Raw genomic sequence first — 27,790 nt, 5'->3', positions numbered from 1 at the left:
CCAGTACATGCCCTCACTGCCCCACCCCCAGCCCCGTGTCTTGCGTCCATTGGTTATGCTTATATTTTAGAATGCACTATAAGGAATTAACTATGTTTAAAAACATAGTACAAAAATTATAACTGACAAAAACATTTAATTAATTAATTAATATTAATTTAATGTATAAACATTTCCTTACAAGTATATCATAGTACTTTGAGTACCCTAAGAGATAAAGGTAGCACCCTGGCCAGTGTGGCTCAGTTGGTTGAGCTTTGCCCCAGGCCCCAGGAAATGACCAGTTCAACTGCCCTTCAGGGCACATGCCCAGGTGCAGGCTCAATCCCCAGTAGGGGTGTGCAGGAGGCAGCAGATCGATGTTTCTATCTCTCTCTCTGAAATCAATAAAAACTTATTTTAAAAAAGAGAAAGAGAAAGGTAGCTGTCACTGAGGGTATACAGAAACAGAAAACAGAATTAGGTAGCTATAAATACAGTCTACCTTTTTTCGTTTGACTCTCCATTTCTTGGACAATTTTCCCATATGCCCAATACAGACACCCAAAGGTTTAAGAGTCTAGAAACTTAAAGCTGCTACAGATTTTCCATTGGTCAAGCCAGAATTCCACCTCACAAGACTACTGATATACATGAATCAGTGCCTTTCCTCTTTATGTCCCACTCCTATCAAAGAAAAATCCTTCCAATTGTGCTTTGTCCTCTCCCATGTTCTCAAAGACTTTTATCCAAAAATAATCTTCCTTTTCTTTCTCAATTTTTTCTCTGTACTGAGTCATTCCAATAATAACATAAACAAACCCCTCTCTTTATTCCCACATGGTCCAAGAACTGCTCCTATATCCTTGCTCTTCAGAGCAAAATTTCCCCAAAGTGTTGTCAGTACTTGCTGTCTCAAGCAGATTGAACAGAGTAAATATCAACTAAAACAAAGGTTAACAGAAAATATCCAAACCAAAGCAGAGATAACGGTTGAATTTATAGAAACCAGTGTAAGGGGCATATGGAATCCATTGAAGGGTTCTAACATCCATATCATTGAAATTCCAGAAAGAGAGAGAAAATAAGAAAGAAACATTTGCAGTGGTAAAAACCAAAATTTTTTTAACATTGATGAGAGACATACAGTCACATCTTTAAACAGCCAGAAGAAAAAATAAACACATTTAAAGAAGCAAGAATCAGTATACTGAAAGATAACTTTCAACAGTCATGGTGAATGGCAAAAGACAATTAAATGACCTCTTAAAAATTCTGGAAGAAATAGATGCCAATCAAAAAAACTTATTCACAGTTAAAAATGTTTGAAAATGAAATAAAAGTGATTTCAGGAAAAAATTCAAATAATTTATCTGTAAAAGAAATACAAAAAGGGAGTTCTTCCAACAGAACTGCAGAAAGTGGCAGAAGTAACAATTTTACACTACACTATGACAACTCAAACTTCATGTAGTAATTTCTAGGATAGCTGTTAAAAGCTAATAAAGGTGACAAAAAGAATAGTTAAAATATCTTATTGAATCAAAGAAGGTAAGAATTGAGAGAAAAAGTAAAGTATAGTACATGTGGATAAAATATAAAACAAATAGTAAGTTGGTAGCTTTAAACTCAAAATTACCAATTATTATGTTAAATACGCACCCCACTAAAAGACTATTTATGTAATAAAGCAATCACAGCAAAAAGTTAACAGTAAATTCCAACTAGTGTATATATATATGTGAACTAAAATTGTTTATGTAATGTAAAAACACACTCCCACAGTGGAAACTCTTGGCCCAGATGATTTCAACAATACATTCTACCAGCGATTAAGAAAGAAATAATATCAATCTTGCACAAATTGTCCCAGAGAGTAGAAAAACAGAGAATATTTCCAAATGTGTTTTCTAAAAAAAGCGTAAGCTTGATAACAAAAGACACAAGGTCCAAGAAAGAAATATTATAGACCTCTTTGTTGACACAGATGCAAAAATCCTAAGTAAAATATTGGCAAAAATCACATCTATCAATACATTGATCAGGACTAAGTGGGGGTTTAATCCAGAAATGCAAAAATAATTTAATACATAAAATTTACCAAATCAACAAGAGAAATCATCAATAGATGAAGCAAAAGCAATTGATAATATTTAACATCCATTTATGATTTTTTTTAAAAACTAGTACAAAATAAGAAATCAAAGAGAAGTTCCTTAATATTACAAAAGTGTATCTTTCAGCATAGGTAAGTGATTGAGCATTGACCTATGAACCAGGAAGTCACAGTTTGATTCCCAGCCAGGGCATATGCCTGGGTTGTGGGCCCAATCCCCAGTGTGGGACATGCAGGAGGCAGCCAATCAATGATTCTCTCTCATCATTGAAGTTTCTATGTCTCTCTCCCTCTCCCTTCTTCTCTGAAATCAATAATAATATATTTTAAAAAAACAACTATAGGGAGACGGAAGATGGCGGCGATACAGGCAGACGCGTCCCAGGTCGTGTCCCGGAGCAAATGGAGTGAGCAGCTGAAACTAAAAACACCCACCCCGAATTGGCGAAATTACTCAGCTGCAGATCCAAGCAACAGCAGCCTCCTGAGCACCACACACTCAGTCTGAGGAACAGCAGCTGTACGTGAAGCCTCCCCCCACCAGCCAGAAGAGCCACCACAGCTGTGAACAGCACCCACCAGAGGAGCTGCTGCCAACTCAGGAGCAGCTGCTACCGCAACCGCCCGAGGAGCAACCACAGACCAAGGAGCCACTGCCACCCAGGGAGCAGTCACTGAACGACTCAACGTCTAGATATGTCAGTGAAATCAAACATGGGTAGACAAAGAAACCCCAAAAGGAAAGAGAAGGAGGACTCTCCAGAAAAGCAGCTAAGTAATACAGAGGCATGCAACATGACAGAAAAAGAATTCAGAATAAGGGTCCTAGAGTGCATAAACCGGACGGAGGAAAAAATCAAAAACTTCTGCAAGAAGCTAGAAGAAACAGATGAAAAAGTCAACTACCTATGCAAGAAGCAAGAAGAAACAGATGAAAAAATCAATAACATATGGAAGAAGCTAGAAGAAACAGATGAAAAAATCAACAACTTAAGTAAGACCCAAGAAGAAATGAAGAGTGATATAGCTGCAATAAAAAACACCATTGAAAGTATCAACAGTAGACTAGGAGAAGTGGAGGACCGAATTAGTGAATTAGAAGACAAGGAAGCAAAACACACCCAAACTGTACTGCAATTGGAGAAAAAAATTAAAAGACAGGAGGAGACCCTAAGGGAGCTTTGGGACAACATGCAACGAAACAACATACGAATAATAGGGGTGCCAGAACAACAGAAAGAGGAACAAGGATTAGAAAACCTATTCGAAGAAATAATATCAGAAAACTTCCCTGAGGTGGGGAAGAAAAAAGTCACACAAGCCCAGAGAGTCCCAAACAAGGTGAATCCAAAAAGACCCACACCAAGACACATCTTAATTACCATGGCAAATGTTCAGGACAAAGAGAGAATCTTACAGGCTGCAAGAGAGAGACGGAAAGTTACATACAAGGGATCTCCCATTAGATTATCAAATGATTTCTCAACAGAAACACATCAGGCCAGAAAAGAATGAACGGAAATTTACAAAGTGATGCAAAGCAAAGGACTGAATAAAAGAATACTCTACCCAGCAAGGCTATCATTCAAACTTGAAAGGGAAATAAGAAGCTTCACAGACAAAAAAAAGGCTAAGGGAGTTTATCACCACCAAGCCAGCAATGCAAGGAATGCTAAAGGGACTGGTGTAAAAAGAAGAAATAAAAAGCTCAGAAAGAAAACAGCCACACAAAAAAAGAAATGGCTATAAACAAGTACCTTTCAATAATAACTTTAAACGTAAACGGACTAAATGCTCCAACCAAAAGACATCGAGTGGCTGAATGGATAAAAAAACATGACCCACACATCTGCTGTCTACAAGAGACCCACCTCATTAGAAGGGACTCACACAGACTGAAAGTGAAAGGATGGAAAAATATCTTTCAGGCAAGTGGAAAGGATAAGAAAGCTGGGGTAGCAATACTTATATCGGACAAAATAGACCTCAAAGTGAAGGCCATAACAAGAGATAAGGAAGGCCACTTCATAATACTAAAGGGATCAATACAACAAGAAGATATAACCCTGGTAAACATATATGCACCCAATGCAGGAGCACCCAAATTCATAAAAAAAAAATCCTGGAAGATATCAAAGGAGAGATCGACAACAATACAATCATAGTAGGGGACTTTAATACACCACTGACACCACTGGATAAGTCCTCTAGACAAACAATCAGCAAAGAAACAGCATTCCTAAATGACTCCCTAGATCAGATGGACTTAATAGACATCTTCAGAACACTTCACCCCAAAGCCACGGAATATACATTCTACTCAAGTGCTCATAAGACATATTCAAAAATAGACCATATATTGGGTCACAAGCAAAGTATCCCCAAATTCAAGAAGATTGAAATCATAAAAAGCATCTTCTCAGACCACGATGGCATAATATTAGAAATAAACTACAATAAAAACAACCCAAAATACTCAAACACCTGGAAGCTGAATAGCATGTTATTAAATATTGATTGGGTTAACAATGAGATCAAAGAAGAAATCAAAAACATCCTGGAAACTAATGACAATGAAAACACAACAATCCACAACCTATGGGACACAATGAAAGCAGTCCTGAGAGGGAAGTTTATAGCTCTACAGGCCTATCTCAAAAAACAAGAAAAAATGGTAGCAAATCATCTAACTCTACAACTCAAAGAATTAGAAAGAGAGCAACAAGAAAACCCCAGAGTGAGCAGAAGGAAGGAGATAATAAAGATCAGAGCAGAAATAAATGACTTAGAGACCAAAAAAAACAATACAGAAAATCAATGAAACCAAGAGCTGGTTCTTTGAAAGGATAAACAAGATTGACAAACCTCTAGCCAGACTCACCAAGAAGCAAAGAGAGAGGACCCAAATAAACAAAATCAGAAACGATAGAGGCGAAATAACAACAGACCCCACAGAAATACAAATGATTGTTAAAAAATACTATGGACAGCTCTACTCCAACAAACTAGACAACCTGGAGGAAATGGACAAATTCCTAGAAAAATACAACATTCCAAAGCTCAATCAGGAAGACTCTAAAAATCTCAACAGGCCAATAACTATGGAAGAAATTGAAGCAATCATCAAAAAGCTTCCAGCAAACAAAAGCCCAGGACCAGACGGCTTCACAGGGGAGTTTTACCAAACATTCATGGAAGAACTAAAACCTATCCTCCTCAGACTACTACAAAAAATTCAAGAGGAAGGAACCCTTCCAAGCTCATTCTATGAAGCCAGCATCACCCTAATACCAAAACCAGGTAAAGACAACACAATGAAAGAGAATTACAGGCCAATATCCCTCATGAACATAGATGCCAAAATCCTCAACAAAATCTTAGCAAATCGGATCCAGCAGTACATCAGAAAGATCATACACCATGACCAAGTAGGATTTATCCCAGGGATGCAAGGATGGTACAATATCCGCAAATCAATAAACGTGATACATCACATAAACAAATTGAAAGAAAAAAACCACATAGTCATATCAATTGATGCAGAAAAAGCATTTGACAAAATTCAACACCCATTTTTGATAAAAACTCTCAGCAAGGCGGGAGTAGAAGGATCATACCTCAACATAATAAAAGCCATATATGACAGGCCCACAGTCAGCATCATACTCAATGGACAAAAACTAACACCATTTCCCCTAAGAACAGGAACAAGACAGGGATGCCCCCCTCTCACCACTCCTGTTCAACATAGTACTGGAAGTGTTAGCCATTGCAATTAGCCAAGAAGAAATAAAAGGCATCCAAATTGAAAAAGAGGAAGTAAAACTGTCCTTATTTGCAGACGACATGATATTATACATACAAAACCCTAGAGTCTCTTATCAAAAAGCTACTAGACTTAATACATGAATTTGGCAATGTAGCAGGATACAAAATTAACCCCAAGAAATCTGAGGCATTTCTATACACCAATAGTGAACTTTCAGAAAGAGAGATTATAAAAACAATCCCATTCACCATCGCACCAAAAAAATTAAGCTACCTAGGAATAAACTTAACTAAAGAGGTAAAAGACCTCTACTCAGAAAACTACAGGACGTTGAAAAACGATTTAGAGGAAGACATAAACAGATGGAAGAACATACCGTGTTCGTGGATTGGTAGAATCAACATCATTAAAATGTCCATACTACCCAAAGCAATCTATAAATTCAATGCACTTCCCATTAAAATACCAATGGCATACTTCACAGATCTAGAACGAACTCTCCAAAAATTCATCTGGAATAAAAAAAGACCCCGAATAGCTGCAGCAATCCAGAAAAAGAACAAAGTAGGTGGGATCTCAATACCAGATATCAAGATGTATTACAAAGCCACTGTTCTCAAAACTGCCTGGTACTGGCACAAGAACAGGCATATAGATCAATGGAATAGAATAGAGAGCCCAGAAATCGGCGCGAACCAATATGTTCAATTAATATTTGACAAAGGAGGCAAGAACATACAATGGAGCCAAGATAGTCTCTTCAATAAATGGTGTTGGGCGATGGAATACTATGCTGCTCTAAAAAGGAAGGAACTCTTACCATTTGTAACGGCATGGATGGAACTGGAGAGCATTATGCTAAGTGAAATAAGCCAGTCAATGAAGGAAAAATACCACACGATCTCACTCATTCATGGATAATAGAGACCATTATAAACTTTTGAACAATAATAGATACAGAGGCAGAGCATCCTCAAACAGATTGTCAAACTGCAGCGGGAAGGCCGGGGAGGGTTGGGGGGCAGGAGGGAGGGGTAAGAGATCAACCAAAGGACTTGTATGCATGCATATAAGCATAACCAATGGACATAAGATACTGGGGAGTAGGGGAGGCCAGGGGACTGTCAAGGGCGGGGGGAAAAAAAGGACACATATGTAATACCCTTTGTAATACTTTAAGCAATAAAAAAAAAACACACAACCATAATAGTACACATCGTACTTAATGCTGAATAATTGAAAATATATCCCAAGATTGAAGAATGTGATTTGCATTCAACATGGTCCTAGAGGTCTTAGCCAGTACAAAACGGTAAGAACATAAAACAGAAAGTATAAAGAGTGTAAAGAAAATTAAAAAATGCCACTTTTACAGACAATATGATTTACTTGGAAAACCTAAAAGAATTTATAAACTACTGGAATTAAGTGAATTTAGCAAGATCAAAAGATATAATGTAAAACATAAAGACTAAGGTGAAAACCAAAAAATAACTTACCCTTTTTATCAGTAAAGATAAATATAGCAATGAATCCTAAAAAGAACATTTCAAGCATTTATTAAATATTCCTTTTAGAGATTCATCTTGAGAACTATTCCAACTTTTCCCCCTTAATTTTACTTTATGAGACTGAGGGGAAAAATTCTAAGTTTGGTAAGTATTTACTTCACTAATATTTGAAATATTTGAGTATTATATGTAAGGATATATATGAAATATACTTCATAATTTTAAATATATCATAAAATTTATCTTTTTACTGAGGTGTAACTGACATACAACATTACTTTAGTTTCATGTGTACAATATGCTTGATATTTATACATTGCAAAATGATTACCACAATAAGTCTAGTTAACATCCGTCACCATACAAAGTTACAGAATTTTTTTTGTGAGGAGAGTTTTTAATATTTATCCTTACCATAAAATTTTAATACTAAATCTTATAACTCTTGAATTTGTATTTTCTTAGAAGATAATAAAGAACTATTTTCTTATATGTCAGAATCTCTATGTGGATACAAGTGAGAAAAAAAAATTCTACATATAGGATCTCATTTAGTCCTCATCAAAACCATGTTAGGATGGGTGGTATTTGCTTCATTTTATGGAGAAGGAAGCTGAGGTAAAGAAATGTGATAGCATGACCACAGTTTTAAGGTAATAAATGCTTAAGGCCGTACTTGAACCTATGCTCTTTGTGTTCCTCCTCAGTGCCTATTCTTAAATAGGGAACACAGTAAATCTGCCTAAAGCTTAACTAAGACTATGAAATTTCCAAATCTAATGATCCAAATTAAAAGTCTCAGAAGTATTATTTCATTTAGTTCTTGTTTTTAAAAATATGTATAATGCTTCTTTTGTGGCACTATCACATATTTTAATACATTTTACTTTAATCTAGTGAGTTTTTTTAAAAAAATGACTGTTACTTATTGGCATTCGTCTGCAAATGCACCGAGAAAATTATGAAAAAACTTATGGGGAGGGGGCCGAAGCTGGTTTTGCTCAGTGGATAGAGCCTGGGGACTAAAGGGTCCTGGGTTCAATTCCAGTCAAGGGCACATGGCCAGGTTGCAGGCTTGTTACTCAGTAGGGGGTGTGCAGGAGGCAGCTGATCAATAATTCTCTCTTATCATTGATGTTTCTCTCTCTCTCCCTTCCTCTCTGAAATCAATATATATACATTTAAAATGTATGGGGAGGGGGAGGAAGATATCCTGGTTTAGTGGACACTATGATGTCCCACACAGATCCCCATTACAGTATCAGTACATCCATCCTCCAGGTGTTAATGGCTCATAGCTGCCCCCACTTCTCGAGAATTGCTCTATGCTGACTAGAGACACCAATGGCTTTTCAAACAAGGGTACAAGAGACCAGCTGCTTTAACTCAGTGATACACAACTTGGTGGTATGATTTACGTTCCATTGCTCTCACCCATCTCTTCCTATCTCTTAGTTTTCTTCAAATACTTATCTCTAAATAATCTTATATACCTATCTGTTTATTATCAGTTCCCCCACTAGAATATAAACTCCACAATGGCATGGGAGCTGCTTGTTTATTCACTGCTGCAAGTCCATAACCAGAGAACAATAGTGCCTGCTAAATAGTAGGTGCCAAATAAATATTTATTGAATTAATGAATTATATTTCCTCAGTTTGTATTTGATTTGTCCAAGTCAAATCTCTTACTGAGAAACCTGATCTTACTCTTTTTATCGTCAGTGCTATCTCCTGGAGGTTCTCAACACTTCTTGAATGAGTAAATGAATGAATGAATAAATGAGCAAAGACTTGATTCATCAGATTAGTAACCTGATAAAGACATAAGGAGATACAATATAAGTAACTTTCAATTAGACAAGACCAGGTTATGAATTAACTAGAACAATGGGGAATACTTAGGGTGATCATGCAACAGAGATAGGGAATGGCAAAGAAATTCCAGGCAAGTTCAAATTTTTATCTGAGGAAAACCCAAGAAAATTCTAGTCATACTTCAAACTGTTGCCTTAATTAGACCTTACTAATATATATGTATACTTCTTCAAAGTTTCAAGTGAAAAAAATTATAAGCATAGATTATTAGAATTATTTTAAATTACTAAGAATAGGAGTCAAAAAGAATAAAAATCTCACATCTAAAAATAAACCAAGATAACATTCTAAAGTTAATTTAAATAAAAAAAATGCTGATGGTGGAATAAATTATAATGATGATCACTTTTTGAAGTACAGAGGGTTTTTTCTTCGCCAGTTCTAAAACATTCTATAAAACTTGACTGAAATGCATAAAGAATGAAATGAAACATATACTTATTAAAAGCTAATTACCCATCTCATAGTTACATTTTAGTAATATGACTTCCTTATTCAAATTAACACATCACTAGGAAATTTGCTGTAATAAAATACAGAAATTCCACAAAATTGAAGCTAAGTGGAAAATGGCAGTTTGAGCTAATTGGATTAATGACAGCAATGTAAGGATAAATTATATCTTAGTTTTCCAAATTTTATACCCAAATTTTAAAATAACTCTCTCAGGAGAAATCATTAAATACCTGACAAGTGAATCTCTGGCAGAATAACAACAACCAACCCATTCTCAGGCCCCCATCACTTCTAACTGTCATATACTTAATTGATACAAACATATTGTTATCTATGTGACCTCTAAGCTTTTATGTTTGTGACACCTGGTCTAAACCACTTAGGAGAAGTATTAACTATTCTCCTTTAAATGGTCCACCAACGCTGGATACTCATCTCTTATCTCAACATCTTCTTGAACTATCTTATTAGTAGACAATCAATTTTCATCTTCAATCTTCATCTCTCCTACCTATCTAAAGCCTTTTCTTATCCTATTATTCAAAACAGGAGCACAATATCTCCCCTGCATTAAGCATTTATGTAAAACTAGAGGCACCAGTGGGATCTCTTGGTCTGGCCTGTGGGATCGGGTTGAAACCAGCTCTCCAACATCCCCCAAGGGGTCCCAGAATGCGAGAGGGCATAGGCCAGGCCGAGGGACCCCACCAGTGCACTATTGGGGAAGTCTCCAGGGCATGTCCAGCCTGTCTCGCTCAGTCCCAATTGGCCGGACCCCAGCAGCAAGCTAACCTACCAGTCAGAGCATCTACCCCCTGGTGGTCAGGAGACATCATAGCAACTGGTCAACCTGGTTGACTGTCTACCCCCTGGTGGTCAGTGCACATCACAGTGAGCAGTTGAGCGGCCTTAGCATATCATTAGCATATTATGCTTTGATTGGTTGAACGGCCGACTGGTCGACCGGACACTTAGCATATTAAGCTTTCACATATTAGGCTTTTATTATATAGGATAATGTAATCAAATTAACAATTAAGCACTTCTGCACTATTCAAGCTAAATAACCACAGTACTCCCTTTAACTTTTCTTTGCAGGATATTTTCCATTCTATTAATCAGCTTTAAAAACAACAACACTCTTTTTCTATATTCTTTTCCACTTTGAGTAGCTTGGTATTATTTTTTATTCTCATTTTTGGGAATGATTTATTCTTACTTCTTTGTTTTACAATTCTAGAAACAAGTCCCTTGACATTAGAACTCTGCCTAATACGTTAATTATTGTAATTAAAATGCTTTTAAACTCCGATAGGATCTGAAGAAAATGCTGCAAATAGTAAGAAAATAAAAAAATAATAGAAAAGATCAACCAAAAAACTTGTATACATATATGTATAACCCATAGACACAGACAATAGGGTGGGGTGGTGAAGGCCTTGGGAGTGGGAGGTAGGTGGGCTAGAAGAGGTCAGTGGGGAAAAAAGGGGACATATGTAATACTTTCAACAATAAATATTTAAGAAAAAAATAATAAACTAAGATATTGTCTATAGAACTCTAATTACAAAAACAAGAATACATACTGATCTGAATGATGATGTGCCATCTTTCCTTACCCAGGCAAACAACAAAATCTTTCTTTCTTTTTTTTATATATCCTTACCTGAGGATATGTTTTTATTGATTTTAGAAAGAGAGGAAGAGAGAGAAACATCGATGTGAGAGAGAAGCATCCATCAGCTGCCTCCCGTATACACCCCAACCATTTGAGTTTTATGACTGAGGTAAATTATTACCCAAAAATGTAGGGAATATGTATAGAGGTACCTTTATATAGGTAGATAAAAAAAAGCCTCATACATGTCCTTACCAGCATTAAACTGAATATCCGAGGGCAGCAATAGTAATCCTTAAACTATGATCTCTGTATTCATTACTGGCGGTGCGTACTCAACAGACCTAGACCACTAAGGCAATATCTAGGAAGAGTAGAGGTCAAGTGGGTTCTGTATCCTATATAATAATAGACAAACATTGTAATTAACCGTAGCTCCGACACGCTTCCCATTGGCTAATCAGGGCGATGTGCAAATTAACTGCCAACCAAGATGGCGGCCGGCAGCCAGGCAACTGAAGCGAACAGGAGGCTTGCTTGCTCCAGTGATGGAGGAAGCCAAGGTTCCCTGCCTGCTGCTGCTGGCCTCTGAGCTTGCACTCTAAGAAACAACGTTGCAATTATAGAAGTTAAACAAAACCCAGAAACCTGCTTTCGGCCAGCCAGGCTTCAGCCAGCAGGATCACAACAGTGTTTCAATTATAGAACCCAAGCAAACCCAGATCCCTGCTTTCAGCAGCCGAGGTCTCAGAGCTGCAGCCAGGCCTCAGAGCTAAAGCCAGCTCTCAGCTCCAGTGACAGCCATAGAAGGTAAATAAATCCCAGAATAAAAAAGAAAAAAGAAAAAAAGGAGAAGTTGGGAGCTTCAGTCGCCCACCAGCCTGAAAACGGCCCTCAGCTCCTCACCCAGACTGGCCAGGCACCCCAGTGGGGACCCCAGCCCTGAAGGGGGTGTGACCAGCTGCAAACAGCCATCATCCCCTCATCCAGGCTGGCCAGGCACCCCAGTGGGGACACCCACCCTGAAGGGAGTGCGGGCAGCCTAAAAACGGCCCTCAGCCCCTTACCCAGACTGGCCAAGCACCCCAGTGGGGACCCCCACCTTGAAGCAACAAGATGGCGGCTAATTTGCATACTGAAGGCAGGTGGCAGCTGGCAAGGCTGTCCACAGTCCGGGACCAGATCTGTGACCCTGCCAGGCGGGGGGCAGCACTTGAGGCTGTCTGCAGTCCGGGACCCGGATCTGTGACCTGGCGGGCGGGGGGCAGTGCTTGAGGCTGTCCACGGGACCAAGACACGGATCTGTAACCCTGCTGGGCAGGGGGCAGCGCTTGAGGCTGTCCGCGGTCTGGGACCCGGATCCATGACCTGGTGGGCAGGGGGGCAGCGCTTGAGGCTGTCCATGGGACCAAGACACGGATCTGTGACCCTGCTGGGCGGGGGGGAGTGCTTGAGGCTGTCCGCGGTCCCGGGACCCGGATCTGTGACCCTGCCTGGCGGGGAGCAGTGCTTGAGTCTGTCTGCGGTCCTGGGACCCGGATCCATGACCCTGCTGGGTGGGGGGCAGCGCTTGAGGCTGTCCGCGGTCCCGGGACCCGGATCCGTGACCCTTCCCGGTGGGGCGGCAGCTCCCACAGGGGCGGATCGGCCGGGGTTGGGCAGGGCAGGACGCCTGGCTTCCACCCAGCCCCAGTCACTCTGGGCAGGTGAGCAGCGCAGAGAGCCTCTGGACAGGGGAGGCAGGCCGGCGGAGGGCGGCCTGTACTCCCCACATGGCAGTGGTGACAGCTGTGAGCGCGCCAAGTGTAGCCTGCAGGCTGAGCTGAAGTAGCGCCTGCAGACCATCAGCGCCCAGGAGTGGCTGCGCAAGATCCGCCTCCTGGCCCAGAAGGTGCAGGATCGCAGGGACAGCCACCGTGGCGGGCCAGACTGATGTCCTCCTGGCCGCACCACGGGGGTTTGCAGATCTGCAAAGCCAGAAGCCTCCGGTGTGCACATCCCCCCCTGGCGTGCGAACATTCCCCAACACACTGTCACCCTCCCGTGCCTTCAACAGTTGCAAACCAAGGCCTGCACAAGTTCCCCCCACCTCTCCACCGCACTTCCATCAACCCAGCATGTGCACACATCCCCTCTGATGCGCTCACGTCCTTTGGAGAGTGTCTGGGTGTTCTGGGTGCTGAGGGTGGGCGCCTGTGAGATGACAGTGAGAGGGTGGAGTGGTGATGCCCTGTTCCCACGGAGGCCAGTGCAGCTACGAGATCACCTCTGGGGCGTTAATGCAGGTGCTGAGGTGGGAGCAGATGCAGACAGACACACCTGGTGGGCGCGGGCGGCCCTCGCTGAGGTGCCTTCAGTCAGCGTTCAAGATCAAGAACCCAGAGGTGGAGAGGAATTCCGTCCTCTCAGTGAAACAGTGGGATAGTTGGGGCGACTGTAGAGGAGGAATGTGCACTTTGGGTGCCAGCACCCATGAGCGAAGGCTGCCCTGACTGAGCCTTGCTTGCTTGGGGCCTAGCGCACTCCTGCCAGGCAGCAGGTGACAGGACATGCTTTTCCAAATTAATGAGAGAAAACGTTGATTCTCCTACTGCCCACGAAGGTGGAAAGTGAAGTGGGGAGACGTGGGGAGTGAGTGAGGTTCCCTGTCTGGGGGTTCCAAATCTGCTGTTGCTTTCTTTCATCACTGACTAGAGATATACAGGGTGTACCCCCACAATGTATACACACTTTGAATACCTACTAATTCCAATGGTTTTAAGCATAAGAAAGAAACAACAATGGAGCTGTTATCTGTTAAAAGTGTGGGCACAAACAGGTAGTTGGACATTCCCTGAGGGGTCTCAGATTGGAGAGGGTGAAGGCCAGACTGGGGGGCCCTTCCCCCGCCCCCACCCCCCACCCCAGTGCACGAATTTCGTGCACCGGGCTACTAGTTTTCAAATAAAATACAGTGGGGCCTTGAATTCCGAGACTGAGCTTGTTAAGGAGCTCGTTAAGGAGCTCGTTAACTCAAATTACTCTATCAACTCAATGCAAAAAATAGGCTGAGAGACAGCTGGTATCTCAAAAAACTCGTTAGTTGGGACACTCGTAAGTCAAGGCCCCACTGTATTTTCAAGTTACATTACAGAACTGTTTTGTCACAAGTGCAGTAAAAGGTCAAATGAAAAGAGGTGTGTTTACAGAACTACCACCACCACTTCCTCCATCATTTGCTTTCCCTTGGTTTCTCCAAACCATATAATAAACTGGTCCAACATGCCTGTGAAGTTAAAATTAAACTGTTTTTTTTAGAGGCAATGTGAATTCTTATAAATAACATTAAGAAACAGCCAAAACACATATACACACAAAAAAACTTTATTTTAGTAACATGTATTAGCTAAAATTCTTTGCAAATTATATTCTTGGGCTTAGGAATGCTTCTCTATTTCTAAAACACATAAAACACAGATGGCAAGCCCTAACCGGTTTGGCTCAGTGAATAGAGCGTTGGCCTGCGGACTGAAGGGTCCCACATTCGATTCCGGTCAGGGGCATGTACCTTGGTTGTGGGCACATCCCCAGTGGGAGGTGTGCAGGAGGCAGGTGATCGATGTTTCTAACTCTCTATCCCTCTCCCTTCCTCTCTGTAAAAAATCAATAAAATACATTTTTTAAAAAATACAGATGGCAAGACTGCCTCAAATCCTTTTCTAGAACTAACTTATAAATAAAATTTTAAATGAAATGTCTCCTGATCTTCTATTTATCCAATGTTTATTATAAACAAATTAAGTATAATGCCTTGAACAGGTACTGGAGAAAATGTTTAAAATTTAATAGCAGTTCCTGCCTGAAAGGTGCATCCAGTCTGGTAATGAGAGCTACAGAAAAATGAACCCAAGTACAATTTAAGATAGAGCCTGGATGGTACTATAAGAGAAATACAAAGTGCAATGGGAGTTTATAAGAGGAAAAAACCTCTTAGAGGGTTAATTAAACAAACATTTCTTAAGTGTCTACTATATGCCCAGTGCCATACTGGGTAGTAAGGATAGCAACATTGTCCTCCCCTCAAGAAATTTATAGCCTAGTAGGAGAGTAAGAGACTCTATTATAAATGGCTTCATATAATGTAAAATTCTGTGATAGAGGTAATCACAAAACACAAGGTAGTACCAAAAAACTACAAATGCTTCTCTACCCACCTTTAGATAGGGGGTGAAAATTATTTTACTGAGTTAAAATAAAATATTCTGCTGGTTTTCTGAAATAATTTTTTTAAACATATATTTTATTGATTTTTTACAGAGAGGAAGGGAGAGGGATAGAGTTAGAAACATCGATGAGAGAGAAACATCGATCAGCTGCCTCCTGAAAGAAAGAACTCAAATCCTAATTCTTCGGGTATTGAGGATAGGAAGTAATTTACTTTTTTCTAATCAACATTCCTAGAAAGCAATGACTGGATAGTCTCGGGTACTGCAATAATCTAAAATCAAAGACTGTAAAAAACTCATAAATTTGTAAGTAATTAGTAGAATAGTTACATTATCATTGAGGAGATCAAAATAAGTTACCCACAAGAACACTTTTGCTGACCAACACAGTTAATGGCAGAGATAACTATAATGATGATTAGTTATAGTAAAAAATTACTCTTATCAGGATAGCTGTCTTCCAAAGCAAATTTTTCAATGATTTCATCATGAAATATAGACATAGTTAAATTGATTAATCTTCCGCCATGGCCGGTTTGGCTCAGTGGATAGAGCGTCGGCCTGCAGACTGAAGGGTCCCGGGTAGATTCCGGTCAGGGGCATGTACCTTGGTTGCAGGTACATCCCCAGTGAGGGGTGTGCAGGAGGCAGCTGATCAATGTTTCTCTCTCATCAATGTTTCTAACTCTCTATCTCTCTCCCTTCATCTCTGTAAAAAAATCAATTAAAAAATTGATTAATCTTCCAAATATGAACCATCTTCAAAATTTCAAATATGCTACATACAACCTTTACTTGGCTTCTACCCTATTCCCAGCTGTCTACTTAGAACATTTAAAGATAATTATTCGGGCCCTAGTGAGTTTTGCTCAGTGGATAGAGAGTTGGGACTGAAGGGTTCAATTCCAGTCAAGGGTATGTACCTTAGTTGCAGGCTAGATCCCCAGCCCTGCTTGGGGCACATGCAGGAGGCAACAAATCTATGTATCTCTTTCATATCAATGTTTCTTTCTTTCTCTCTCTCTCTCTCTCTCTCTCTCTCTCTCTCTCTCTCTCTCTCCTTCCTTTCCACTTTCTCTAAAAATCAATGAAAAATATCCTCAGGTGAGGATTAACAAATAAATAAATAAATAAGTAAAATTATTCAGTTCCTAAAGCCCACAGACATTGGAAAGAGAAGATACCAGAAAGGAGGCCAAGTATGATTAAGAAATGGCTCAGGAGAAGATATAAGGCACACTGTTTAATTATCCCAGTATTTTCACCAAATCAGAAACAGCATTAGGAATCAAGTTTCCCAATATCTGTCTTCAATCATCATCACTGCCATATCTGATTCTCTTTTTATACCAAATAAGTAAGAGATTTAATTGTATTAGTGCAAATGGTAAGAATTGGGGCTTTGGGGAATCTTCTCCATTGCCACTTACTAGTTTTCTGAGTGTGAGCAAACTATTAGCCTTTCAAAGCCTCCGTTTCCTCATAATCCTATAACTGAGGCTAATCCTATATAATAAAACCCTAATATGCAAATCGACCAAACTGCAGTACAACCAGCAGAATGACTGGTCAATATGATGCACACTGACCACCAGGGTGCAGGCGCTCAATGCAGGAGCTGCCCCCTGGTGGTCAGTGCGTTCCCACAGGGGAAATGCTGCTTGGCCAGAAGCCAGGCTCATGGCTGGTGAGCACAACGCGGTGGCGGGAGCCTCTCCCACCTCCATGGCAGCACTAGGGAGCAGTGAGCAGGAGGGCGGTAAGGAGTGAGGGGTCCCAGACAGCGAGAGGGATCCCAGAACTGCAAGAGGTATGTCTGACTGCCAGCTTAGGCCCAATCCCCCAGGCGGACATCCCCTGAGGGGTCCTGGACTGTGACAGGGCGCAGGCCAGGCTGAAGGGATTACGAGTTTCATGCACTGGGCCTCTAGTAATATATAAGTGCCTATCCATTCATGTGTTGTGAAAATTAAGGGAACTAACATAAGTGAAACACTTACCACAGTCTGGCACCTACTAAGAAATCAATAAACACTGTATTAATTGATACAAACCATCATCAATTTTTTCCAAATCTCTGACCATCACTTTTCTAAACCCCTTCTTGGTTTATAACTACACTGGCTGCGACTTGTTTTTAAAAATGTCACCTTCCTAAAAGTAGACTTTTGTATAAATAAAATAATTTCTCAGAGCTTCTCTGAGATAAAGTTCAAGGGAAAGTTTACACAAAAACCATGGCTCCTTTTTCCCCATCCTGAAGAAAAGTAGAGTCTGATCTTGCTTTGTTCTGTCTCTATGCTCAGTTCCCAGGGAATACTGAAAAACTAGAGTTGGTACTGGTTTTGTCTTCTGAAAGGACCTTCAGAGCTGTGTCTTGCCTGGGTGCTGGATTTGTAAATCTGAGGTAACTAAGTCACACTCAGTGAGAATCTTATTAATATTTTTGTCTTAATTCTGTGGCCCTAATTGTATGCCATTTTTAAAAATTTCCCTTCCTTATTTTCCTCCAAATTCCTGATCTGCCTATATATATTGTACTCTCACACAGAGCAGCTGTTACTTTGCCTTAATACATGACCTCATTGTACATCAACATTTAAACTTCAAAAATCATTCTTGCCCTGCCCAGGTGGGTCAGTTGGTTGGAGCATCATCCCTTACACCAGGGGTGGGCAAACTTTTTGACTCGAGGGCCACAGTGGGTTCTTAAACTGGACCGGAGGGCCAGAACAAAAGCATGGATGGAGTGTTTGCGTGAACTAATATAAATTCAAAGTAAACATCATTACATAAAAGGGTAAGGGTACGGTCTTTTTTTTTTTAGTTTTATTCATTTCAAATGGGCCGCATCCGGCCCGCGGGCCGTAGTTTGCCCACGGCTGCCTTACACCAACAGGTCATGAGTTCGGTTCTCGATTAGGGCACATACCTAGGTTGCTGATTCAATTCCCGGCCCAGGTCAGGGAGCATGCGGGAGGGCGCCAATCAATTTTTCTCTCTCACATCGATGTTTCTCCTCCTCTCTCTTTCCCTCTCCCTCTAATAATCAATAAGCATGTCCTTGGGTAGTGATTGAAAAAGAAATCATTTTTACACATGAACACCATTGCTATCCTCATATATGATCAGAGAAAGCCTCACTATAGTATGAACAAAGCTTAAGTGCTGAAGAAAATCTACAAAAAAGTAATTACAGCAAGAAAGTATGTCTAGTCTAAGACATCCTAAGAACAATATAACTTGATTTCCCAGATATTTGTCCCTTATTTTCTTGCAATAAAATCTATTGCTCTCAGCAAGCAAAAATATCACAGGTGAATCTTCAAGATCGTATAAGACTTACTGTAATGACTGTAAAACTATGGAGAATATTAATTTTTCTCAATACTTTTTTAATCATGTTACTTCTCATTCCTACACTTTAGTCTCCTGCCCTCCCCCCTCCCAAAAAACCCTTCACTCTCTCCCCCCTCAGTTGTATATTTACCCCCTACTACATCTTCAATACAGTAGCAGATAATAGTTATTGAACTCCTAACTGTATGCCAGAAATTGTGCTAAACATTTTACATGCATTCATTCAACCCCAAAATCCTATAAAATGTGTCTTTTACAGATGAGAAAACTGAGGCTACACAGGGTCCAGTAACTTGCCACAAATCATACACCTAACAAATAAAACAAGTCAGAATGTGAACTCAGATGTGCCAGATTCCAAAACCTGTGTTTATAATTACTTCTTCCCTATATATGATGAGATAATGTTTTTCTTTAAATTCATCTTTATATCTTTAACATGTATGTAGTTCATTGGCATGTAAAATTCAATAAATATGTTCTGAAAGGACGGTAAGTTTAATTATTCTGACATTCAAAGTGCCCCACTGTGAGAGATGAAGAAATTCCCTCTATTCCTTCTTGCAAGCCTTCCACAAGAAAACTATGATCACTGGCATGGGGAAAGGAGGAAGAGAAGAGATCTTAGGCTTTTTTCCCCCACTTTAAATAATTTCTAGTTGTTATAATATCTCTACTGTACATATTTTATCATACGCTTTTTCACATGTTTATAAGTAAGCTACACAAATGTTTTAATGAATAGGCATTAATAAGACTACAAAGAAAAAAAAAATGTGGCCCAAATAAATATAGGAAGTGCCTTGTAAAAAATTACATGGATATAAAGCAAAATGAGAATTATTTTGCCAATTTGAGGTCAAATTTATCTTTAATAGAAATATTTATCAAAATATCAGGTTGGTAACACTTTATAATTTGATACATAGTGTTTCTGTCAAACATGATAAGAAATATTAGTATGTAGGCATATGGTCACTATAAATTACAGAATACCAATCAACTTAGTAAAAGAAACCTGAAGTGATCTGATTTCCTACATAATCTCCAGGCTATTTATATATATATATGTATATATATATATATTATTTTTTTTTTTTTCCAGAGAGGAAGGGAAAAGGCTAGAGAGTTAGAAACACCAATGAGAAAGAAACATCGATCAGCTGCCTTCTGCACGCCCCCTATTAGGGATCGAGCCTGCAACCAAGGTACCTGACCTTGACCGCAATCAAACCTGGGATTCTTCAGTCCTCCAGCTAATGCTCTATCCGCTGAGCCAAACCAGTCAGGGTATAATCTCCAGGTTATTAAACATTATTATATTAAGTTTCATTTGAAGAGTCAGCCACAGTCCTTATCAAATGCTTGTGATAATCCCCTATTTGAACAGATCTCAACAAAACTATTTACAGCATTCACAGTTTATCTCTATTCTGATACGACAAGAATCTCTTCATTTTTACATATCCAAAAAAAAGCAATAGGTACCCCCTGGTACTCATGATAATTTTTAAACACCAGTAAACTAGTCTTAGAAGGCATCACATTTTATTAAACTATCTTAAATGCTATTTATACAAAGTCTTTACATACTTAAATCAGACTGCTAAGTAAACAATATAAAGAGATCATGGACATAATGGAAAGAGTATACTAGTAATCTTTAGACAGAGATTTACCTATGTTCATGTCCTGGCCCTATCAATTACTAATTGTATGACTGTACAAGTTACTTAGCCTCGCTGACCCCCAGTTTCTCCTCTACCACAAACATGAAACCATCTAACTTGCAAAGCTGTTTTAAGGAATAGAGATAATTGCATACTACCTACCCACTGTTAAAGTTGCCTACCTCAAATTCTCCCTCTCTTTTTTATTAACAAAACACTAATTTTGGATAAGGTAGTAATGTGCCTAAAATATCAGACTCCCTGTATCTATGGTGACCAGACAACCAGTTGTAACCAATGAAATGAAAACATAAGGCTATGAGCAAGGACTAAAGAAAAACTACTGTTTTAAAAACTAAAATGTCTGGGGAGGAAGTAGTTATCTTGCAATCCATAAGGCAAAAGCCACCCTTCAATGATAACAGAGAAAAAAATATAGGAGGAGCCTGTGTCCCTGATGGCATTGTAGAACTGCCTTATTTCCTGTTACCTGGGAGGAAAAAATCCTCTGTGATTAAGCCACTCTACTTGAGTTTCTATTGCATGCAGCTGAACACAATCTTAACAGTATGTAAAAACACCTAGAAAAACAATCACCCCCCCCCCCAAAAAAAATCCACCCAGAAGATCAGTAAAGGCAATTACTCCACAAAACTTCTCATTTAACAGAATGTGTTAAATTATTCATCCATAAAGTAGTGTTAAATTATTCATCTGTAAAGCAATGACACAGTGGGATGTCAACTAACACAAACACACACACACACCCATTATTAAAAATGGGGTATAATAATGTATTCATTAAGATCAGGAATTTTTGTCTTAATCAGGAGAATCAAAGAATGATAGCTTTAATCAAGAAAGGTGTTCTTGATGAAATAGAAAAAAATAAAAAAATGCAAATGGGTGAAAATTCTATTATTATAGCTTCATTTTTTGATATTTAAAGTATACCCACACCACAATGTACGAGCTCAAATGCTATTGAATGAAAGGGAGTAAGCACAACTGGAACTAAGGATTCTATTTCGGATAAAGTAAAATTTTGAATGGATAGTTAATGACAGATAAATATTAAGAAAAAGTTAAGTGGTTTTTTTTAAAGCCAGAATTCTTATCTTCAAATAATGAAATAAATTACAAAATGATAATCAAAAGATAATTTTCTGGATCAGATTATAGAAGAGTAGCATGTAATATGAAGCAAAGTAGGCAGAATTGATATGTAATACAATAATCAGGGAAAGGGGCAGAGAAAGGGTGAGAATAGATCAAGTCAGAATCAGAAAACAGAGTTGGGGATAAAAAGGAGAGAGAAACTTTAAGGATAAAGTTTTAAGTTAACCCACTTACAACTTTAAACCCCACTCACCTACACCCTTTCCCAGATCCCTTTCTGTCACCTAAGCAAACTTACTTAATATCACCTTTAAATCTTTCCTTCTACAAATTATCCAGTCCTCCTCCTTAATATTATCTCTTTCCTTCTCCTTATGAGTCCTGCAAGTCCTATTAAAACCCTATTTTTCTACCAATTTCTCTGATAATCTTCACATGCATTCATAATATTTAATCAATTTTTCTAGATGTACTTCTACAGTAAATGAATTTAAGTTTTTCTTTCTTCTGATTATGAGGCATGCCAAAGTTTGAGAACCACTGCTGTAAACCTTTTAAAGAGCTCTATGTTCCTGAAGAATATGATGAAATAAGCTACCTGGAGAAAGAAAATCCCAGGCAGAAGAAAGAGTGGATGCATTGCCCTGATACGCCAAGGTTGCTGGTTCAATCTTGGTCAGGGGACATACAAGAATCAACCAATGAATACATAAATAAGTCACACATACACCCACACGCACGCACGCACGCACGCGTGCGCGCCTTGAGTAACAGTAAAAAGGTGGTAAATTATAAAGTCCCAATGAAGTCAAAAGAATTAAGGTTGCTGGTAGAAGAAGTGAGCCAGAAGAACTAGTGGTGGTAGTTGGGAGAGCAAAATGCCAGAAAAGCTGTAGTTACTGGTAATAACAAGGTCTAGGGCAGTGACTCTCAATCATGGCTGCACATTCAAGTCACCTTGGAAAACTGTTAACAATAATATCCCAATCCATACTCAGACTAACCAAATCAGAATCTCTGGGAGTGAGTCCTAGGCATCTGGAGTTTTGCAAAGCTCCCCAGTTAATGCGAATGCACTGAGGGTTTAAAAACATCTGCAAAGGAGCCCTAACCAGTTTGGCTCAGTGGATAGAGCGTCGGCCTGCGGACTGAAAGGTCCCAGGTTCGATTCCGGTCAAGGGCATGTACCTTGGTTGCAGGCACTTCCCCAGTAGGGGGTGTGCAGGAGGCAGCTCATTGATGTTTCTCTCTCATCGATGTTTCTAACTCTCTATCCCTCTCCCTTCCTCTCTGTACAAAATCAATAAAATATACAGTGGGGCCTTGACTTACGAGTTTAATTCGTTCCGCGATAGAGCTCGTAACTCAAATTACTCGTATGTCAAATCAATTTTCACCATTACAATGACAGGTGATGCTGGGCTGATATTGTGGCGTTCACTGTGATGTTCGCTGTGCCAACTAACGGTGGGGTATCTGAAACTGGCTCGTAACCCGAATTTTAGCTCGCAACTCAAAGCAAAAAATCGGCCGAGAGACGGCTCGTATCTCGAAAAACTCGTTAGTCGGAACACTCATAAGTCAAGGCCCCACTGTATTTAAAAAAAAAAAAAAAAAAACATCTGCATAGGATATGCCATAAAAGTGAATGACTGAGGTAGAAGACAAGATCAGTAGAGAATTCCAGAGGCCAAACTATCAGGATCATCTGTATGGATACTAAAAGCATTAATTTTAACTGGAGTAGTAAGAGAGTAACAGTAAGCCCAGAAAAAATCTAGAAGCAATTATGAGAAACAAAGAGGAGGAGCCAGCACTTAAAAACTCTTCAGGGAAGAAACAAGTTTCAGTTAGAGAAAAAAAGTAATAATGTTTAGATAAGAGGTTAAAATGAAAAGGAATTTTGCAGATAACTGACAATGAGCTCCAGAAGTCAAAGAAGAAGGGTCTCGAGATCATATATGGGTGAAAACTGTGATCAGACAACAGAGAGGAAGTTAATAGAAGGTCCAGACACAACTTCTGGAGAATAAGGCCAGGAAGCCTCAGAAAGCAAGCTGCCATACTTTTTAACCCTACACAAAAACAACAAAAGAAAAAGCTCTATGAAGACAGAAAAACTTTTCCTGACCCAGCCACATTCAAACAGATTTTTAAATTAATTTCAAATAAAAGTGAGTCACAGGAAAGTATCAATGTCAATCCTATACAAAGTCGTTATAAGAAAAGAAAAAATAAGGAGATTAATATCCCTACAGACAATGAAACCATGCCAGAAAGACATGCCCACATAATAGATCAAAACTGTAACATGCTATTTCAAAATGAGTTAAAAGACCTTAAGAAAATGACATAAGACATGAACAAACAGATGTGAGAATTACACAAACTACAATGAGATTACATTAACTCAGGAAAGAATTAAAATGAAAGAATCAGTGGTACATCTACACAGTGGATACACTGCGGTAAAAAACAACAAAAAAAGGAATTCTTACCATTTGCAACAGCATGGATGGAACTGGAGAGCATTATGCTAAGTGACATAAGCCAGTCAGAGAAAGATAAATATCACATGATCTCACTCATTTGTGGAATATAATGAACAACATAAACTGATGAACAAAAACAGATCCAGAGGTAGAAAAGCATCGATCAGACCTTCAAACCTCAGAGGGAAGGTAGGGGAGGGTGGGGGTAAGGGAGAGATCAACCAAAGGACCTGAATGCATGCATATAAGCCTAACCAATGAACACAGACACCAGGGGGGTGAGGGCATGAGTAGGCTGGGGGGGGGAGGGAGGGGGAAAATGGGGAGATAAGGACACATATGTAATACCTTAATCAATAAAGAAAAAAATTAGCCCTAACCGGTTTGGCTCAGTGGATAGAGCGTCGGCCTGCGGACTCAAGGGTCCCAGGTTCGATTTCAGTCAAGGGCATGTACCTTGGTTGTGGGCACATCCCCAGTAGGGGGTGTGCAGGAGACAGCTGATGGATGTTTCTCTCTCATCGATGTTTCTAACTCTCTATCCCTCTCCCTTCCTCTCTGTAAAAAATCAAAAACATTATTTTTAAAAAATAAAAATAAAAAAGAGAGTAAATATGAAAATAAAAGAAAAGAATCATTCCAGAAATGAAGACAGAAATGAATAAAAGCAGATAATACCTTAAGAAAAATACAAGGTAAGCCCGGCCGGTGTGTCTCAGTGGTTGGGCAACAACCTATGAACCAAGAGGTCACAGTTCGATTTCTGGTCGGGACACATGCCGGGGTTTCAGTCTCGATCCCCAGTGGGAGGAGGCAGCCGATCATGATTCTCCCTCATCACTGATGCTTTTCTCTCTCTCTCTCTCTCCCCCTCTCTCTCTCTCTCTCTCTCTCTCTCTCTCTCTCTCCCTTCCTTTCTGAAATCAATAAAAATCTTTTTTTTAAAATAGAAGGTAAAAAGGAGGAAAATTTCATAACTCAAAAGATAAAACAGATTTGAAAGTGATAAATACTGAAGACAGGCAAAGAATATTGAATATACAGATTATGAGAATCCCTGAAGAAGAAAATGAAAGCAAGGAACTGAACAAATCTAAAAAATAATAATTTTTTAAACTTCCCTAAAATAGAAAAAATATTTGAAACCACTTTTTGAAAAAGCACAATTTGTCCCTAAGAATATCAACTTAGAATGAACAAAATGATTTTACTATTACTAAACATTAAAGAATAACACCAAAAAATGAAAAACTGGGACCAGAAAGGGGTAAATCAAAAATTGTACAGACAAGAAGAGTTCAAGAAATGAGAGATGAACTGGCAGTATTGGGTCTCTCATGATATGAAAGTGATAAAGTGCATAATGAGATTAGATTGATAATCTCGGGGGGCCATAAGAGTGGCACAACTTTGTAGGAGACAAAGAACCAGTTACTTATAAAGAAAGCAGAACAGACCGGCATCAGACTTATCTATTGCACAAGAAGCTTGATGACAGTGGTATAAGATGCATATACTATATAGGAAAAAAAAAGGATTATAACTCAAGAACAATATATCCAAGGATTCAGAAATGATACCACATATACTCTGAGGAAATTACTACAAAATTTTATAAAGTGCTTTTCTGGCATCTATTAAGATAGTCACTGGTCTCTTTCTTCCAGTCTTCACCACTCCTAGAGTTGTAGCTGGCAGTATAAATATAGCCAAATCCAAGAACAATATCACATACAACCCGTCCTGGAAATGGCTTCAAGAAACTTAGATCCTAAGTAATGCATATTTTGCAAACAAGCATAAGAAAAGCCTCAAAAAGATTTAGGCCAGTGTTTCAAAGGCAATGAGCACCAGTACAAAGGCCAACAAGGTGCTCATTACGCCCAAAGTAATCAAATAGAAGATCTTAAAATGTGCCAGCCCTAAACTGAAAAGGCTCACCCGTATCATCCATTTCTGTCTCTAGAAGTATGCTTATTTCCATACTGTCAAGGTACCAGGCTTTGGCAACCAAAGGCCAGTTATCCCCAACACAAAGTCCCCCAACTCACTCTAAAAGAGACAATCATATAGTTTTTATTTTGTAATATATTAATATAAAAAATGTTAATATTTAACTGCCTTTGCCTTCCTAGAATAAACTACTTGATCATGAGGTAGTCTTTTATCTTTATTTTTTTTAAATATATTTTATTGATTTTCTACAGAGAGGAAGAGAGAGGGATAGAGAGTTAGAAACATCGATCAGCTGCCTCCTGCACACCCACTACTGGGTATGTGCCTGCAACCAAGGTACATGCCCTTGACCAGAATCGAACCTGGGACCCTTGAGTCCGCAGGCCGATGCTCTATCCACTGAGCCAAACCGGTTAGGGCGAGGTACTGTCTTTTAAATACACTGCTGGATTTATTTTGCTAATATTTTATTTAGAATGTTTGCTTTTCTAGTCACGAGTAAGAATTGACTAACATTTATAATAGCAAAAAAAATGAAAATCGTAACATCCATCAGTTAAAGAAAAACAGACTAAATTATGGTGTAGTATGCTATGGAATGTTACTCGGCTTTGTAAAATTAGAATTTCACTTACTAAACTGGAGAGATTGCCATGATATATTCTTTCCCTTTATTTTTTCTTTTAATCCTCACCCGAGATGTTTTTCACTGATTTTTAGAGAGAAAGGAAGAGGGGCAGATAAATATCGATATGACAGAGAAACATTGATATTAGAGAGAACTATTACCCCTACTGGGGACCAAATCCACAACCTAGGCATGTGCCCTGACCAGGAATCAAACCCACCACCTTATTGGTGCAGGGGACAACACTCCAACCAACTGAGCCACCTGGGCAGGGCAGCCATGTTTTCTTAAATTAATAAAACAAGTTACAAAAAGCCTGTGTATGTGAGTGTAAACATAGTGGGGTAAAAGTAGTTTTACAGTTGTGAGTACACGAAACACAGAGTTTATTCTTTTACTAGAGGCCTAGTGCACAAAATTCTTGTGGGGGGAGAGGGGGAGGATGTCCCTCAGCCCAGCTTGCACCTTCTCCAATCTGGGACCCCTCGGGGGATGTCCGAATGCCGGATGTCCCCTGCGGGATCCGGCCTAAACTGGCAGTCGGACATCCCTCTCACAATCCGGGACCTCTGGCTCCTAACTGCTTCTGCCTGCCAGCCTGATTGCCCCCTAACCACTCCCCTGCCAGCCTGATTGAGGCGTAACTGCTCCCCTGCCGGCCTCGCCCCCAACTGCTCTCCCCTGCCAGCCCTATAGCCCCAACTGCTCTCCCCTGCCGGCCCGATGGCCCCCAACTGCCCTCCCCTGCCGCAGCCCGCCTCCTCCGTGCGAAGTAGTGGAGACGCCAGGACCGGCCTCCTCTGCGCCACATGGAGCTGAAGGACCTCCCAGGCCTCACCATGCGGAGCGGCCACCAGGCCCTGCCTCTGCTGTGTGCGTGGCCATCTTGTGAGGACATTGCACGCGAAGGCATGAGATATTCATTTATTAAATACTAGAGGCCCAATGCACGTAATTCATGCATGGGGGGCACGGGTATCCCTCAGCCCAGCCTGCACACTCTCACAATCTGGAACCGGCTCCAAATCGCTCA

The 27,790-nt window shown here is 39.8% G+C and overlaps 1 protein-coding gene across 8 annotated transcripts in view; it reads right to left on the bottom strand.

The window, feature by feature from the left end:
* Positions 1 to 27,790, bottom strand: part of TANC2 (tetratricopeptide repeat, ankyrin repeat and coiled-coil containing 2) — a 281,996-nt gene that overhangs the window by 242,570 nt on the left and 11,636 nt on the right. The window lies entirely within an intron of this gene.

The sequence above is a fragment of the Myotis daubentonii genome, chromosome 16 (genome assembly GCF_963259705.1).
Source record: "Myotis daubentonii chromosome 16, mMyoDau2.1, whole genome shotgun sequence".
NCBI classification, from domain to species: domain Eukaryota; kingdom Metazoa; phylum Chordata; class Mammalia; order Chiroptera; family Vespertilionidae; genus Myotis; species Myotis daubentonii.
This window is presented reverse-complemented; position numbering and strand designations above follow the sequence as displayed.